Here is a 19,970-nt window from a genome sequence, read left to right as displayed (position 1 = left end):
AAACACAATTGCTTTTTTAAGATGCAAAGCCAGAAAGACAAAATGCAGTTTCAGAACCAGACATTTTAAGGAAAAACAATAGTAAATTAAAGTTTCATTCATTTTCATACATACAATTAGGAAGAATAACTGATATTTGACTTATTCTCAAACTTATTCCTAAACTTATTCCTAAATTTCCACAAGCAGTCAATAGCCAGAAATATGAAATGAAGGCAGTAGTAGTATTTACATGAACAACTTAAGATACTATTACGGATAAAAATGATGTTGATGTCAGCTAAAAGTCCTTGGTTACTCATTTCTAGTTGTACATCAATGACTTTTTTACATTGGCTTTTAGCTATGACTTTCAGTTGGCTAAAATAAGCATCTGAGTTCTGAACCCTACTATTAATGTCAAAATAACCTTCCTATGCTAGAAATATAACCTTTTGGTTTCATGCATTTCGGCAACTCTTTACATTATTCTTCCATATTCATTGACAAAGGCATCTGGTTCACCTTTTTTTTTCTCTCCCTATCTACCAAGCCTAGCATTACCTTAAGTAATTGCCATATTCACACTGATGAACTCACACCACTACAGTCTTGGATTGCTTTTACTTGACAACTCTTAGGACCTTTACACTATTTCTACTGGGACATTTTCTGCCATTGCGCTACTCTGTCATTAGTCTACCAATGTAACAATATCAAAAGGTCTTCTATGCCATCCACCTCTCTTTTCATGATTTTTTTCAGTCCTGTCTTCCACTAGGGTGCTCTTCTGCCTCACTCAGACCACTGGTCCCCTCTATCCCTTTTTTCTCATATACCACACCCACCTACCTTAGAACCTTTAGGGATCACTTCAGACATTGTTTTGGCAGTGTTCTCAATTCCTCATACCCCTGATTTTATTACTCAGCCTTGTCTACCTCTGTCTCTTGGGTCTAACTTTGAACCTATGGATGCAGAATACTATACATACCATGGAGAGCAAAAGGCTAGGCACCAGACTGAACCATAAAATTACTGATATTCTGTTGTGTTGTCAATTCTGTTTAAAGATGTTGCTTGCATACATCTTTACATACTATAAATCAGTTTTCTTGCAAGTTCAGACTACGCAGTTATTACCTGCTTGGGGGTGGGGGGGAAATGCCTGACTAACTCAATCTGGTTGAGGCACTATATTGATACTCCAGACAACCTTGGACCGTCTATCATTATAAATGATAACAAAATGCTGAAACACAGATACAGATTGACCTATTGTAACAATGAGATATATAAGACACTATGTTGAAAATGAACTTTACAACTTGGGGGGGGGTGGCAGGAGAGGGAGAAGTTGGGGAGGTGGGGAGGGAAGGGATAGTAGGGGGAAAACAAAGGACGGAGTAACAATGCTCAATAGGAAATGTACTTTACTCACATAACTGTAACCTCTCTGTATCTTTACAATAAAAAATATTTTAAAAATGATTTTTAAAAAACATAACCACAGCACCACAGTAGATCCAAATTATGGATAAGGAATAAAAGAAGTGGTAATCTGATTCCTAGAACTTTCCTTCTTTTTCAGTGAGAAGTTCTGGTGACAACATGAATACCAATCTCCTTAAAACCCAGCCTTAGTGAAAATCCTAATCCCAGACTTGCTCAAGGAGAAGATGCCATTATAGTATGAGATCTCTTTTCCATTCTTTGGCCATTGAGTAAAATTTTCCACTTGTTTCCAGGCATGTTTGTTTATATGGAAATGGTACAGAAAGGCAAATGAGCCTACAAATTCAGTAACAGCTTGTATAATCTTTATCACCTGCTCAAAATAGATAAAGAGGCATTTCTCACCTATCTTACTCCCATCCCCCAATATAAAAGGTTATATATAGCCTTAGCACCACTTAAGCTCATGCCAAAACACATGCCATCCATTCCTCACAAATGATTTAGCTCCTTCATAATGGATGTAGGAATACGTCAGAGCCAGGCCATAGGTCAAGACAGAAAGGCAATTATCCATAAGGGGAAACAATCCATATGGGTTTCTAAAGTATTATTGGTGACAGTTAACTCAGACTTCCATATATAACCCAGCACTCACAGAAGCTGATGAATCCTGAAGAAAATAGCTTCCTCATAAGTTCTTATATCCCTCTGTTGAGTATTTTACATACACAATCTCTCCTGAATTCTGAAACTGAATAATGCATAGCTTGGTGCAACTTTCTGTGGTCTATTAATGTATTTATTTTTATGGTTTGTACTGTGCCACCAGTTGTTTGACAAAAGCTCTCTGGCTCTCTGATTCTCTGTCTCTGTCTCTGTCTCTGTTCCTCCTTCCCAAACATGGGCTTTGCTTTGAACATTTGATGAGAATTTTGTTTATAGGAAGATGATTAATTCTAAACAATATACTTTCTAAAATGAGAATCTCTATTTTTTTCTTTGTTATATAAAATATTAAACAAATACCTATAGACTAACTAGTTTGAAGTATTGGACATTTATAAGAAAGAAGTGAAGATTATCGATATTATGTTTATTTAATGCAAATAACTGGGCAAAGGAGACTTTAACTCAATTTACTGAATGGCTGTCTCCCAGCAAGAATTGTTTGGAATTAAAAAGAGCCAAGAAATCTGAACGTACTTTATTAACAATGTGAAGTAAAGACATGGGATTGGGAATGCTGAATCAACCTAACTGATGCATGTAAGGAATGACTGGTGTTCAGACTCAATTGTACATGTGACTAGAACAGATGGTAAGTGGAAAGTAGATTCAGCTCACATGGTTAAGCAGCTTAAGGGATAACAGATCTGCTAACACTGTAGTGCTACTCAGAGGAAACAAAATCGTAATTTCATAAAATAATCGTTTTTTATTAATATAAATACAATCCCTTTATTTGTCTGCCTATATATGTATGCACATATACATGTATGTATATATTCATCTTACAGACTTATACACTGACCTATACACCTATTTCTCATCTCCTTACTGAGAGTATTAACAGAAGATAGCATATCATTACACAACTACAAAGTTTAAGTAACATTTAAAGTTTAAGTAATATTTAGCATGGCATACTGATTAAACTGATATAGTGACTATAGCTCATAGCAAAATGTAATTAATCAATCTAATTAGTGTTTATTTTGATTTCAAAGTTTTCCCTGTTTTGATAGAGAAGAGGGTACTAGTAGGTAGAAAACTCAGTCTATAGAGAGAAGAAGGTCAGTAGAGGGACTAAGATGCTAAGACAATATAAGTAACAGCTCATAGATCTCTTTTAGAATGAACAGCAGAGGGTTCTATAATGGATTCCCAAGTCATTCTTTTTTTTTTAATTTTGAAAATACTGTACAGAGGGGTTACAATTACATGGGCAAAATAATGAGTACATTTCTTATCAAGCATTGTAGCCTCCTCCTTTGTTTCCCCTTCCCATCCCTTCCCATCCTCTCCCCGCCCCCCCACCCAAACCTACCCCACCCCCACCAAAGTTGTAAAGTTCGTTTTCAACATAATGACTTGTACCTCTCATTGTTGCAATGAGTCCACCTGTATCCCTATTTAAACGATTTGTTTTTCCCCTTCCCCTCCACAAATTATAACAACATCAAATACAGTGAAAGCAGGGGTTATACCATGGGGGAGGGACATGCAAAGCAACTTTTTTTTTATTGTGAAAATACCGTACAGAGGGGTTACAATTACATGAGCAAGGTAATAAGTACATTTCTTATCAAGCATTGTGGCCTCCTCCTTTGTTTCCTCTTCCCATCCCTTCCCATCTCCCCCTTCTGTACCCCCCATTCCCTCACTGCCTCCTCATCCCCCCCTGAGTAATATATTCTTTAACAAGCTCATGAAGATAACTAAATCAACAGATATCCCTAAGAATAACAACAACCTTGTAACATCAGTCAAGATGCATTGTATTTTAATGTATTAGATGATTTGAATGTTAAATTCTTTGTACAACTCCTTAAAGATAGCAAAAATATAATATTTTAAAAAGCTAGGCACCAGGGGCTCATACCTGTAATCCTAGCAATTCAAAAGGCAGAGGTCTAAGGATCGTGGTTCAGAGCCAATCCTGGCAGGAAAGTCTATGAAACTCTTATCCAGTTAATAGCCAGAAGTGAAGCTGTGGTTTAAGTGATAGAGTACTAGCCTTAAGCACAAAACCTCATGGAGAGTGTCCTGAGTTCGAGCCCCAGGATAAGCACACATACAAAAAGAGTAACAACTTTGTTTTAAATTGAGGTAGTCTTTAATGTCCTTTAAATAATAATATTTGTAGATACTCATATTGCCCCTAGATCAACCGTTAATTATTTAAGGACAGAAGAGTAATATTATTAAACATAATGACCTCACTGAATACTATGCAATAATCACTGGGCTGGATGTATAGTGAGAAATGACCAAGACTGTTCCTGTGGAGTTTCCAGCCTGGTGGAGGCAGGTAACCAGAAGCTACTGTCAGAAAGATAGATATTCATTATGACTAAAAAGGTGAGGAAAAGATACCTGTAGGAGGGTGGAGGAAAGAAACAAGGATGCTTTTCAAAGGAAGAAAAATACTTATCTTGAAGAAGAAAATCAGGAGGTCAAGACAGAGAAGAGCATTTCAGGGAGCAGAAATATGACCTCGAGCTATAGACCTGAGGTTTAGTGGTGATATATGAGATGTGGAAGCAAACTTAGAATCCACAAAAGAAAAAAATTAAACTTCATCAAAATTTGAAACTTTTCTTCTCTGAAAGACTTTTTTTTGGTGGGTACTGGGGCTTGAACTCAGGGCTTTCTGTTCTTGCTTGCCTTGCTTGTGGCTGGTGATTTACCACTTGAGCCACACCTTCAAGTCCTGCTTTTAAGTAGTTAATTGGAGGAAGAGTCAGACTTTTCTGGTAGAACTGGTGATTCTTAGATCTAGCCTCTTGAGTAGCTAGGATTAGAACCATGCCAGCTGGAATGACATTTTTAAGAAAAGGAAAAGATAAGCAAAGATTAGAGAAAATATTTGCAAGTAAATATGCAATAAAGAACTTATATCTAGATTATATTAAAAAAAACCTCTCAATAATAATAAAACAGCCATTCAGGGTCTTTCATTGTTCCATATGAATTTTTGGATTGCCTCTTCTATTTCCTTGAAGAATGAGGTTGGAATATTGATAGGTATTGCACTGAATTAGTAGATAGCCTTGGGAAGTATTGCCATTTTCATGATATTGATCCTTCCAATCCAGGAGCATGGGAAGTTTTGCCACTTTCTAAGTTCTGTTTTGATTTCCTTTTTCAGGTTTTTAAAATTTTCATCATAGAGGTCCTTCACTTCTTTGGTTAATTCCTAGGTATTTTATTTTTTTGTGGGGCTATTACGAATGGAGTTGCTTTCCTGATTTTAGCTTTTCTCATTGTTGGCATACAGAAAAGCCATTGATTTTTGAGGGTTAATTTTATACCCTGCTACTTTGCCAAAGCTTTGAATTAGCTTGAGTAATTTGGGAGTCCATGGGATTCTTTAAATATAAAATCATATCATCTGCAAAGAGGGAGAGTTTTACTTCTTTTTTCCCTATTTGGATCCCTTTTATGTTTGCATCTTGTCTTATTGCGGTAGCTAGGCATTCTAATACTAGATTGAAGAGAAGTGGAGAGAGTGGACATTAACTCATTCTTTTTTTTTTAATTTAATTTAATTTTATTTGTGAACATACTGTACAGAGGAGTTACAATTACATGGGCAAGATAATGAGTACATTTCTTACCAAGCATTGCAGCCTCCTCCTTTGTTTACCCTTCACATCCCTTCCCAGCCTCCCCCCTCCCCCCAATCCCAATCCTTCTCCTTCCCCCCCTTCCCCTCCCCCCCCCCACCGACGTTGTAAAGCTCGTTTTGGACATGACAACTTGTACTTCTCATTGTTGCCACAAGTCCACCTGTATCCTTAAACAACTGGTTTTTCCCCATCTCCTCCACAAGTTATACTGACATCAAATATAGTGAAAGCAGGGGTTATACTGTGGGGGAGGGAATACAAAGCAACAAAGAGATAATCTTATAAATGCATTAGAAACACATGCATGAAAGAAAAAAAATTAAAATACACATCTAAGGGTTCATTTTCCTTCTTGAGTTAAGAGGAAATGGCTTTAGTTTTTCACCATTAAGTATAATGCTGGCTGTAGGTTTGTCATATACAGCCTTTATTGTATTGAAGAATGTTCCCTGGATTCCTAGTTTTTCCAGTACCTTCATCATAAAGGGGTGTTGGATCTTGTCAAATGCTTTTTCTGCATCTATTGAGATAACTATGTGGTTCTTATCCTTGTTCTTATTGATGTGATGAATTATATGAATTGATTTGCGTATATGGAACCAGCTTTGCAACCCTGAAATGAAACCTGTTTGAAACGATCCTTAACAGAAAGAACAGTGCTGGAGGAATATCAATACCAAATTTCAAACTACTACAAAGCCATAGTAATCAAAACAGCTTGGTACTGGCAAAAGAACAGGCCTCAGGACCAATGGAGTAGAATTGAAAACCCAGAAATGGACCTAGACATATAGCCATCTAATCTTTGATAAGGGAGCTAAAAAAATAGAATGGAAGAAAGACAGAATCTTCAGTAAATGGTGCTGGCAAAATTGGTTAATCACTTGTAGAAAACTAAAGCAAGATCCTTATATATCACCCTGCACCAGAATCAACTCCAAATGGATCAAAGACCTCAGAGTCAAAGGAGACACTCTGAAAACATTACAGGATAGAATAGGAGAAACCCTAGGTCTCCTTGGCATGGCTGAAATTTTCTTTTTTTTTTTTAACCTTTTTTTTTATTGTGAAAATACTGTACAGAGGAGTTACAATTACATGGGCAAGATAATGAGTACATTTCTTATCAAGCATTGTAGCCTCCTCCTTTGTTTCCCCTTCCCACCCCTTCCCATCCTCCCCCCGCCCCCCCCACCCAATCCTCCCCACTTCCCCCCCCACCAAAGTTGTAAAGTTCGTTTTCAACATAATGACTTGTACATTTCATTGTTGCAATGGGTCCACCTGTATCCCTATTTAAACGATTTGTTTTTCCCCTTCCCCTCCACAAATTACACCAACTTCAAATACAGTGAAAGAAAGGGTTATACTGTGGGGGAGGGACATACAAAGCAACAAAGAAATAATCTTATAAATGTGTTAGAAACAATCGCATGAAAGAAAAAAAAAAACATTTGAATACACATCTTAGGGTTCATTTCCCTAACATCAACTTAACTGACCTTTTCTGCTTGACTCAGGCATATACTAGATAGTGAAAATAAGGGAAACCATGGGACCTATGTTTCTTTGGGCCTGGCTTACTACTTCACTTAATATAATTTTTTTCAAGCCTTTCCATTTCCTAACAAATGGGGGCAAGGAATTCTATGCCTCCATCAGAAAGAATGACATTGCCCCATTTGTTAGGAAATGGCTGAAATTTTCTTAATGGAGACCCAGAAACACAACAATCAAAGAAAGGTTGGACAAATGGGATTGCATGAAACTACAGAGCTTCTGCATGACAAAGGACATAGCTAGCAAGATCAATAGAAAGCCCATGGATTGGGAGAAGATCTTCACTAGCCATACAAGGGACAAGGGTCTCATATCTAAAATATACTTGGAACTCAAAAAATTAAATCCCCCAACAACAAATCCTCAAAGAAACAACTGCCCAATAAATAAGTGGGCTAAAGACTTAAAGAGAAACTTCTCTGAAAGAAGGATGGCCAATAGACACATGAAGAAATGCTCAACCTATCTAGCCATAAAAGAAATGCAAATCAAAACAACATTGAGATACCACCTCACCCCAGTTAGAATGGCTATAATCAAAACTCTAATAACAACAGATGCTGGAGGGGATGTGGATAGAAGGGAACCTTACTGCATTGTTGGTGGGAGTGTAAACTTGTTCAATCACTTTGGAAAGTAGTATGGAGGTTCCTCAAAAGACTCCATATAGACTTCCCCTATGACCCAGCAATCCAACTTTTGGGCATTTACCCAAATAATCACAAACAAGACCACACTAAAGCTACCAGCACAACTATGTTTATTGCAGCATTATTTGCCATAACTAAGATATGGAACCAACCCAGATGCCCATCAGTAGACGAGTGGATCAAGAAAATGTGGTATATATACACAATGGAATTCTATGCCTCCATCAGAAAGAATGACATTACCCCATTTGTTAGGAAATGGAAAGACTTGGAAAAAATTATATTAAGTGAAGTAAGCCAGGCCCAAGGAAACATAGGTCCCATGGTTTCCCATGCAATAAGTAGTACATGTCTGAGACAAGCAGAAAAGGTCAGATAAGTCGATGTTAGGTGAAATGAACCCCAAGTAAGTATTCAAATGTTTTTTTTTCTTGTGATTGTTTCTAACATATTTATAAGATGATTTCTTTGCTGCTTTGTATGTCCTTCCCCCACGGAATAACCTCTGCTTTCATTGTATTTGAAGTTGGTATAATTTGTGGAGGGGAAGGGCAAAAACAAACCGTTTAACTAGGGATACAGGTCGACCCATTGTAACAATGAGATGTACAAGTCGTTATGTCGAAAAACGAACTTTACAACTTTGGCCGGGGGTAGGGGATAAGGTGTTGGGTGGGGACAGTGGAAAGGGTTGGAAAGGGGAAACAAAGGGGGAGGCAACAATGCTTGATAAGAAATGTACTCATTGTCTTGTCCATGTAATTTTAATCCCTCTGTACGTTATTTTCACAAGAAAAAATAATAATAAAACAGCCAATCCAGTCATCAAATGGCAAAATAATTTAAGAAACACTGTAATAAAATGAATATGATAATAAATAAGCATATCAGTAAGTATTCACCTTCATTAGCCATTGGGTGAATGCAAATTAAAACCATGCTGAGATGCCAATATTACAATGTTAATTTTTTTTTAAATCCTAGAAGTAACAGATACTAAGGAGTTCTAAAACAATTGAAACTCCTCTACATTATTGGTGGGAATGAAAGATGGTAAATCATTCTGTGAAGCAGTCTAGCAGTTTCTTATAGAGCCAAACATACACTTACATTGAATAACCCATGTGTTTATTTAAAAAATTATAAAATGGTCTCACAATTATAAAAAACTTAAAAGTCCTTAAACGGGTGACTAGACCAGCAAATTGTGGTATATCTATAGCTAACATTCAGTATTTGTTTTTAAAATGGCCATTGATACATGCAACAATTGGGATAAACTTTCAAAAGACTTTCTCAAAAAGTTACACTTTAACTTCATTGCATAACAGTCTCATAAGACAAAGCTATAGTGATGAAGAATAGATGTATAGTTACTAGGCATTGGGAATAAAGAGGACAAAATTACAAACTGATGGCTCAAGGGAGGTAGGGAGACTTTTTGATTTGAAGAGGTGAAACTCTTCTGTACCCTGATTGTGGAAATGGTACTATAAAGATAACCAAGGATTAAAATGGTAGAACTATACACCAAAAAAAGGTAAACTTTACTGTATGGTAATCTTTAAAATAACAATTGTCTCACTAAAATACATAGAGAAATTTGTTTTGGGCCACACATTTCCTTCAGATTCCTGAAAATAAAAAAACCCACATCTTTAGGTCATAGCATGATGTTCATCAGCACTTATTTTAATAATAATTGTATATAACTTTCCTCGTTATTTTCTGAGAATGTACAGAAGAAAATTAAGCTAATCTGGGACTCATGGCACAGTGTATGAAAGCAAATGTTGCATAAGATTTTTCCCCCCTTCAATTAGTGGATTGCTAATGCAAGCAAATAATGCTCAGTGCTCAGGCCCTGAGTTCAAGTCTCAGTACTGGAACCAAAAGAATAGCTTACTGAATACATGTCAGTAACACAATCATTTATTATCACTATCAAATATTATAAGTTATATATAATTGAATTTTATGCTTTTATAGACCCAGTAGTGCAGAAGGTTTGTTTATACAAGCAGAACCATGAAATGTGAATATGTCAGGTAACTATGGAATTAGGGCAGCTACAGCATTACAAGGAAATAGGAATTTTTTAGCTCCTTTATACTAATTGAATGGAACCATCAACTTGATGCAGTCCATTGTTAGCTTAAACATTGTGATATGGTACTTCACTCTGTGGTGTGTGTGTGTGTGTGTGTGTGTGTGTGTGTGTGTGTGTGTGTGTGTGTGTGTGTGTATGTGTGTGTGTGTGTGTTCATGTATGTGTCTGTACCCACACAATTTTATAAGATACTTGGCCTAAGAGGCTTTTGTCTCTAAAAAGGAGAGCAGAATAACCCTGGTTCATCTTTAACAGGCCATGAGAGAGTAGAACTGTGTGTGGGGAGGTGTGCCAATACTGGCTTGAACCCAGGACCTCACATTCTTGCTTGGCTTCCTTGTTCGAAACTAGTGCTCTACCATTGATCTATGATTACAGCCCAAGAAATAAGAACTTCTACCCTATTGTCACTTCAAACACATTTCATATTACACTAAACATTTGAGGGTCTTTATGCTTCTTTACCATCTTCAAGAGCTTTCTTGAAGGAAAAATGCAGTCTCAGTGAAAATTTAACTAAGAATCATATGATCAGTACCATATGATTCCTTCCAAGGGACAAAAGTCCTTTGATTTTTAGAATGTGTGTCCTAAGAGTTTTTTCTGCATTAGCTGAAGACTATCACAGAATATGCAAAAGCAATAAATACAGGAGTCTCATTGATATATATATATATATATATATATATATATATATATATATATATCAATGAGATTGGTATGTATACTCTAGTGTTGTGTATGCCAGGTAAAGCACTGTTTTCTTTCTAACATAGCACTTTTAGGTCATGGGGTTGTTGTTACATATTAGTTAAGGACTATCCAATAATGAAAATGGATCTCTTCAAACAATGGATCTTGAGTGTCCCTTCTGTAGTAGTATAATGTACATATTTTTTAATTCAGCAGTCTGTGTGTCATTCTTGTCTATTTCTTTGAGATCTGTCTGTCATAAGAAATTCCTGGAGGGCATGCACTATACATAACTATTTTACTTATAAAGCATAACAATACATGCAAATAGATTCTTAATACATGCTGATGTAATTGGTATTGAATTCACAAGATGAAAGTATAAAGATAATCGTGCAAAAGAATAAGTGAATCACAAGATGCATCTGGATCACATTTGCACCTGGATAGACATCAGAGAGTCTGAGTGCTTGGTCTCAGTATGCATTGTTTATCTATGTCTATTGATTGCTGAGTCTCCATTTTCTCATCTATACAGACAGTCTACAAAGGTAATCTATTCACAAAGCATTTTTTTCTTGTTCCTATTTTGTGTTCCTCTCCACAACAGCCTAGCTGTGATTACTTAGAAGCTTCTTTGTGTGTGAAAATAATTTTTAACATGTCTGCTATTACTTGCCAGTAAATTAAATACTAAACTGGAAATCAAGAGACCAAAGTTTCAGTCTTGGTGATATTGAAAACTATCACTGTGGTTCCTACAGGAACCGTAGGCCTTTGAATTAATAATGCAAATTCTCCAGGTTAAGAAGGAAAGATCTATGGATCATTCATTCAGAGCAAAGGCCAAGGTCACCATGAAACCTAAGGTTCAGGGGAGATTTGAGGCTATGTACTCTTTAGGTACCATGGTAGACCCAGGCCATTACTCTTTTACCTGCCAACTGTCCTGCCCTCAGCAAAATGAACACACCCAGTATCGCTTTGAGGCATTTCCATCTATGCACCACCCACTACTCTTTCATCACTGTTGTCATTTAAGCATTTACCTTCTTAAAAATATATAAATACCTATTAGCAACTCAGATTTGCCTTTTACCTGAGGTGGAACATTTTTACTACCTCCTTTGAAAAGTTCTCAGATCATTTCTAGGTACACAGGACTTTATAGCTTCCTTTATAATGCTTTCTCTTGAGTTCTCTTAAATGCTTTTGTACTGAAATAAAAAAGATAAAGAGATGAAAAAGATCTCTCTGGGATCTTACTGCTGACTCACAGAGTGACCTTGGGTAGGCCAACTCCACTTTTAGAACTCTTTATATATTTAGATCACTTAGACCACAGCACAGCTTCTAAGGATGTGTTTCTATGACTTCCTCCCACACACAAACATCATAGCAACTAGCCAGCCCTTTGATTTGTATTTAAACACCTACAACATGCCTGTTGGGAACTAACAAAATAGACCCAAATTTGTAGATAGCACATGTGAGCTTGGAACAGGAAATAAAACCTCATAGTATCAAAATTCCATGAGAAGCTAATTTTAGAGGTCACGGTAAGGGTCCTGAATGTGGGATAACAGATGATCCAGAGTCTGAAGTCACCCTTTCATTAAAGGAAGATTTGAACTTCAACTGTATTTCTTGAAAGTTCCTATGGCCTCCCATTGACCCAATAATTTCATTCTTAGCAATCTCTCCTAATACAATAATGGAATTACCAACTTAAATACTATCATAATGAATTCATGATGGTTAAAAAAATGAAATGAAAAGATTAAAGATAGATTTAATGGGATATGTTTATTCAATGGAAAAATACATAGATGCTAAAATAATATGATAAATACATTTTAGAGGGCATCAGAAGACATTCAAGATATACATTTAACTAAAGAAAAGTAAGTTTTAAAAGTTCTACAATAAATAGTAACTATGGGGGCAGGCATAGTGGCACAGGCCTGTAATCTATCCATTTGGGAGTTAGAGATCAGGAGGATCATGATTTGAGAGCAGCCCTGGCAAAATGTTAGCAGGACACCCCCAACAAGCTGAGCCAACAAGCTGAGCATGGTAGAACTGTAATCCCAGATAGTCCACTCTACGTGGAAGGCAAGGTTAGAGAGAAAGCTTAGATATAAAGAGGTCTAGTCTAGAAAGGACTGAACTCAATCAGGAAGAAAACACAACAAGGAAATTTCAAAGGAAAATTTACCTCTGAAGCTGGCAAAAGTCAGACTCTATAATTCAACTTTGTTCATTTATACTAAAAGGAATAGCTTATCCAAATGTCAAAAGGGTTTAACACTCCGTGAAGAAGTAGAAAGTACATGTAGGATGATTTGATCCAAAGGTCCCTTGTTTCCTTTCTCCCTCAGGTTAATGAGAAGGTCAAGATTAGCCTTCTGTATTAAAATGCCCCTGGAGTGTCATTACAGAGCTCCAAAAACAGTTCTAGATTGGCCAGCTTGATTCTAAAGGTTTTCTTCAGCCAGGACTAACAGAAATGAACGCTTTCTTAAAAGTAACAAACGTTCTGTCATTATATGATGAGGTGCAATAGAGTACAGAAACACTTATAGTAGTCATGAGAGATGCACTAGGCAGAGGTGGGAGGGAAGATAACACAAAGGCTTTTGTGTAAGGATTCTGGAATCTTGGGATTATTAGTTCCAGATCCCCTTTAACTAATCTGCCCACAAAGATATAACAGCCAAGTCCTTGCCCATGAATTCACCCCAAAACTTCCTTTAAAAGGAGCCAGAATATGTTTTGTTTTTCAAACACTGGGAGGTCAGCTGCATGGAGACAACAGTCAGGGTTTATGGAATGACAGAGATTTCCGGGAGAGGTAACTTCAACAGAAATTTTTTTAAAGTGTCAAATAACATACAGCAAATGAAAATAGACACCAAGGCTAGGATGACTGGTCCCTTAAAGGACTATAAACAGCCAAAAGAGTTGGTCTCATAACCAGGACTGTTATTTGCTTTGGAGCCGGACAGAATCTAGTTCTCACTGCCAAAGGCAGGCTGCGCTCCTACCCATCCCATGCAGAAGGCTGGTGTCCTGGATCTACCTTTCCTCTTGCATAAGACCTGAATAAACACTGGACAGGATACTGTAATTTTAAATTGTTCACCCTCTGTTCCACTTGTACAGTCAGGATGATTCATAAAACCAATTCATATAGCACAGGCATGGTCAGTGGGAGCATTTTGAAAAAAAACTTAAAAATATTTTTCTATAGAAATAACATAAATGCAATGCAACAACAATTAGAAAAGGTAAAGTTAAAAACTAATCAGGGATCATGTCTGTCTTTACCATTGAACGCTAGTGATAATACAAAAATACTGTATATTATTCTAGATGATTGTGTGCTGCATGTTTTTTAATGAAAAATGGTGACTATTTTTATATGTCAATTACTACATTTCATAATTTCTACAAGTCATAATTTCTTTATGACTTCCTAGCTATTTTATGAATACACATAAAATATGAAGTCACTTCTTCATAGCTAGATATTTGACTTTGTCATTTTCTTAAAGACACAAATACTCTGTTGGCCAGTCATTAAATCCTGCTTTTTCCTTTTACTAAATGTGTATTCTCTAGACTAGGGGTCTTTTCTGTCTTACTTACATGGTCTTACTTATACTGGAGCCCCAGATGCTAGTATAGGTTTTGATCAGTAAAAAAATGTTATAAACAATTATTGTTGTCCCCCTTTTTTATGGAGATGGGTAGCAGTCCTAGGGCTTAAACCCAGGGCCTCACATTTACTAAGCAAGTGCAAAAACTTGAGCTACACCCCCGACTGCTGTCCCCTTTTAATTTCTACTGCAACTGCCCTGATCCCATTCCAATAACTAGCATAGTTCCCAAGCTGGTTTCGTCCTTTCACAAGTTTACAGTCATTCTTTATTGAATTAAATACCAATAATTGCCAATTTCATTATGTGATGAAATCTCCCTTTTTGTTACTCATAAACAATTTAAAGGTCCCATGATATTAGGATGGATTCAAACGTCCTTATCTTAATTGATCAAAGACTAATTCAAAAAAAACCAGACAATACTTTGAAATAGGAAGTTACATTACAGAATTTTTTATTCTGGAAGGTTTTTAAAATTCATTTTACATCTCAGGTAATTGGATCTCAGAAGGTTCTGTGACTTCACAAGAACATAATGCTGGTCTGGAGGCCTGTGGGTTGAGGCTTGTTCCTTCAGACTAAGTTGGCTGCCTTCCAGTCTTTATTGCCTCACCTGATCAGATCCTCATGGCTTTCATAGTATTCTGAAATAAACTGAACTCATTCTAACTCTTCCTTCTGCTCATGGCATTGCCTGAACTATTCTCCTTTGCCACTTGGTGCCTAATCAAATGTTTTTCAAGGTAAGCTTAAGCCCTATCTCTCTAACAACGCTTGGCTTAGGACACACTAAATTATTTCTTCTCTGTTCCCCAACCTCATTTTCTGCTTCCAGCACTTAATTATACATTGTTTTGCAATGGTCAGTATTTCACAGCTGAGAGAAATAGCTTATTGCTTGTATAGGAAGGAAACGAAAGGTTGAATTGGAAAAGCTACCGTTATAATGAGCTGAGCCCCTCAAATATATTCTGATGCAATATCACTTAATAAGCAGAGTCACCCAGGTATTGAATCTTGATGCTTCCTATTACCCTTTCTTATTTGAGGCCAATGTTTCTGATTTGCTAAGAGTAAAACCTTCCACTTTAACAATATTATTTTTTATAATTTGAGGTGCCACGTGGCAAGGTCTTTGGAGAATGAATTGTATAGTATTAATCTTGCCTTTATTAAAGTCCTTGATATTTTATTCATAGATTTGTGTGTATTAATTTTGTTTTTCAAACATATTCATTAAAAATTACCTATCTTGATTACCATATGTTGCATCATCTTCTTATGCTTTGTACATTAGGAACATCTCTCACTTGCCTCACCTAGTTCTGTACCTACTTTGGCTTACCAACTAGTTGTAGGAAAGTAAGAGACCTGTGAAACAGAATCTCTCTTACTATATTCAGGCTATATCCGCCACCTTCAGCCAACAGTAGAATCTATTGTTGATATATTCTGATAACTTTGTGTTACTCCTTGTGAAAGAATTCTATGTCTCAGACACTTGATACCAAGTTTAGTCATATAACTTGTTGAAACCAATAAAATGGGAGCTAAAATCATTTCAAAAGCTATCCATTGAGTCTGTCATCACTTTTACCTTTCTGATTTCAGAAGTTTAGTATATCCCAATTAGAGCCATTCCTGCTGCATGGTCTCAGATAGTACAAACATGGAACAGAGCTGGGGATCACCACAGGATGGACATATAACATAAGTAACAAATATAACTTATTATAAACCATAAGAATGTGGACATCTTTGTGACCACAAAGAAAATTATGAAACAGGTGATGGTGACACACCTCTATAATCCTACATATTCAAGAGGATGAAATCTATAGGATCTCAGCCTTTAAAAAATAAAAAGTCAAGACTTCAACTCTGAAAATAGCCAGCAAAAAGCCAGACCAGAGATGTGGCTCAAATGGTAGGGTAGCAGCTGAGCAAGCAAGCTCAACAAGTATGAGCTCCTTCGTTCAAACCCTGGTGTCAGCAAAAATAAAAATAAAATCTAACTGAGCCGGAGTGAAATGAGTAGTATAAAGGAGAAGGTAAAATTATCATTATTCAAAGACCATGTGACCAAATATTTCCACCAACACACAATAGAGTTTTCCTTTCAGAATCTTAAGCACAAAAATAGGCTATTGTATAGTAGCAAAGGCAATCAAATTTTAAACAAAAGCAATTTACACCAAAAAAAAAGCAAAAAAAGAAAAAGCAAATGTTTTTCACGCTACTCCACAGACCATATTTGTAAGTATAAGACAGGAAAACAAACATTTGGTGACAGACTGAGGTGCAGATCATATTCTAACCTCCCTCCTGTCAGTCTAGTCTGTTCAGCCTAGGGATCTTTTGGTCCATAGAATCATTTCTTGAGTTTGGGAGTAAAGAAAAGGAGGGAGGAGGATGGAAGGGAAGGGAAGGAAAATGTGATGGCATTTAAAGCAAACAACAACCAAGCTGTGAAAAATGGCCTTGCTTCGGAGCATTATCTTTAGTTATTTAAAGAGTTTCTAGTATTTTTAAGTACAGTTTATGTTAAAATAATTTTATTAATTTAGAGAAGACAATCAATGTCTATGGAAAAAAAACAAACCTTCTTTGGGATTTTCTTTTGTGGTCATTGTGAGAGATTGCTTTTTCCTATACTTAGGTTCACATTCTTTTGTTCTAAAATTTAGAGTGACATCTAGCCTTGACAACCACAGCGTGTTTTATTTTCCTGAGGGGGAGGATAACTTATAATGCTGTTTAATTTTGTACTGTTAATGTGTTGGTGAATTTTTAAACTCTGTGCTAACTGCAATAAATTATATAAACTAGAAAAAAAAAGACCATGTGAGTGTTTCGCTAGGAAAAGTTAAAAAAAAAAAAGTGACTTAAAAATTCCAGTGAGTTGTGGCTTAGTGGTAGCTTGCCTAGCATGTGTGAAGCCCTGGCTTCAATTCCTTAGTGCTACATAAACAGAAAAAGGCAGACGCGGCGCTGTGGCTCAAATGGTAGAATGCTAGCTCTTAGCAAAAAACAAACAAACAAACAAAAACAATGCCTATGCCCTGAATTCAAGCCCTAGGATGGCAAAAAAAAAAAAAAAAATCCAACAATCAATCCGGTCTGATAATAGAGCAAAATAGAGCAAAATATAATACCTTGAAATCAATAGTCATCATATACACAAATAACAAGCTTTAGAAAACTGTAACTAAAGCTCATGCCTGTAATGCTAGCTACTCAGGAGGCTGAGATCTGAGGATCACCATACAAAGTCAACCCAGGCAGTAAAGTCTGTGAGACTCTAATTTCCAATAATCATCAGAAAACTGGAAGTGGTGCTGTGGACTCAAGTGGTAGAGTGGTCACCTTGAGCTGAAGGGCTCAGGAACAGCATCCAGGCCAAGAGTTCAAGCCCACAACTGACGGAGGAGGAGGAGGAGGAGGAGGAGGAGGAGGAGGAGGAGGAGGAGGAGGAGGAGGAGGAGGAGGAGGAGGAGGAGGAGGAGGAGGAGGAGGAGGAGGAGGAGGAGGAGGAGGAGGAGGAGGAGGAGGAGGAGGAGGAGGAGGAGGAGGAGGAGGAAAGAAGAAAGGCGTGACTGAAAACTAACAATACTCTCTGCAGAACATTTTGAAACAAAATTTTTATTATATACAAAACTGAATAAAAAAGGTCAATGAAGGCACATTAGCCTACCAAATATTAAAATGTATGATAAGGCTTAAAAAAACTGACAGACTAAGATAATGTAAATTAACTATAAAAAGAATAACCTTAAAAGTAAATCCAAATCCGAATGAGTATTTGAACATTTGATAAAGTAACCAGCTAAAATCAATGGGGAATTGTAACAATTATATAAATATCAGGAAGAAATTAAGTTGGGCCTAATGTACACCTTGATAAATCCCAAATGAATCAAAAATTGGAAAGTTTTACAGTGTTATAAAAAATTACTTAAGAAGTATGTATAACCTCGAAATAAGGTTGGCCTTCTAGATTAAAAATCTAGAGCTACTGAAAGACATTTGACTATCACAGAAATTACTAGCAAAGGTATAGAAAATAGACATGGTACTCCTGGTTAGAGAGTAAATTAGACTAATTTGTATTTTCTTTTTTTTACACATTGAGAAAGTATGTTTAAATATTTTATCTTCTTTTTGTATTTTAACGTAATTCACTTCAACAATGACAGTATCCTTTTCTTCCAAACACACAAACTGTTTCACAAAGGAAAGCTGGTACAGCTTCTTATCAACATATACAAGACAAGCGATGTTTCATATAAAACCACTTTACATGTTAACTTGTTCTGAAGATAATTTTTCTTTTTTTGGCCTGGTTTAAAAAAATCATTGTTACAAATATTTACAGCATTTTCTTCTGTTAGATGAACATTCTTACAAACAGAAAGAGATTTTAATGAACAGACCACATAAAACACAAGACAACATCAAAGGCTTCTATCTGTGCTATATTTTTTCCTTTAAATACTGAAAATTTCCTTCAGACCCTTGCTCATCCTAGTCTATTCTGTTCACATTTAAACTCCCATTTTATTTAAGTAGTCTATTCACCTATAAGAAATAGAAAATAAAGGCTACTCCACACCGGGTCTTTTAGAAAGGGGGAAAATGCTTCACAAGGAAGAATAAAAACCAGAATAGTCTGTCTTTGGACAGAGTAATGAGGTGACATTTTGATAGTTTCTTTCTGTTTGAGAGTAAGATAGTGTCAGTATTCTGGTTTTCAGGAAATACGTATCATTTTTAAAAGAATGTTTTCCTACAAACTCATCATAGAAGCAAATAATTGTAACTGTATGAATGCAATCTCAGTTTCACTTTGGCTGTTAACACATAATACTCATAATAGAGAATTTTGCTGGTTGAAGAATAGAGTTGTTCTTAAGTATTTGTGGTAGTAGTCACCCTAGCTTTTTGCAACAGGGATATTTGTCTGGTGCAGTGACCTTGGTGATATAGTCATAATTGAAAGCTGCTGATAGCCAGCTTAATTGAACACTGTCAACAGATTTTTGTTCTGCTATTTTCAGTTCTGGGATCTATGTTGAAGTTGTATGAACAAATATTTAAGTTTTTTGGTGCTGTTAAAAAAGATAAGTCATACTTTGGCTTTTTTCCCCCTGTTACCATTCATTGTTACCTAAAAAATTCATCCCTTATCCAGAAAGTACTAATTATAAAGATTGCTGACGAAGCAAAGTTTTGCATCAAAATGTCACCTCATCATATTTTTTTAATCTTTGTTTTTGTTTTTGCTTTTGCTTTTGTTTTTTTTGGTTGTGGGGCTTGAACTCAGGACCTGGGCACTGGAGACTAATTTGTAATTCAACCATTCCATCACATTCCAATTGCATATACACACTGAGTAGAATCTTACTTCCAAGAATTTATGTATCTAATATATTCATACTTTTTTTGTGAGAGGGTTTATGGCGATACAGTTTATAATACTACAAACTATTAGAAATAAGAAAGC

The 19,970-nt window shown here is 36.3% G+C and overlaps 1 protein-coding gene across 6 annotated transcripts in view; it reads right to left on the bottom strand.

Annotated features, from left to right (window-relative positions):
- Positions 1-19,970, bottom strand: part of Akap6 (A-kinase anchoring protein 6) — a 469,667-nt gene that overhangs the window by 288,264 nt on the left and 161,433 nt on the right. The gene's annotated exons all lie outside the window — the stretch shown is intronic.

The sequence above is a fragment of the Dipodomys merriami genome, unplaced genomic scaffold (assembly GCF_024711535.1).
Source record: "Dipodomys merriami isolate MVZ:Mamm:240054 unplaced genomic scaffold, mDipMer1.0.p SCAF_1, whole genome shotgun sequence".
Lineage (NCBI taxonomy): Eukaryota > Metazoa > Chordata > Mammalia > Rodentia > Heteromyidae > Dipodomys > Dipodomys merriami.
The sequence above is the reverse complement of the archived record's forward strand: the minus strand, read 5'-3'. Positions and strand labels throughout refer to the sequence as shown.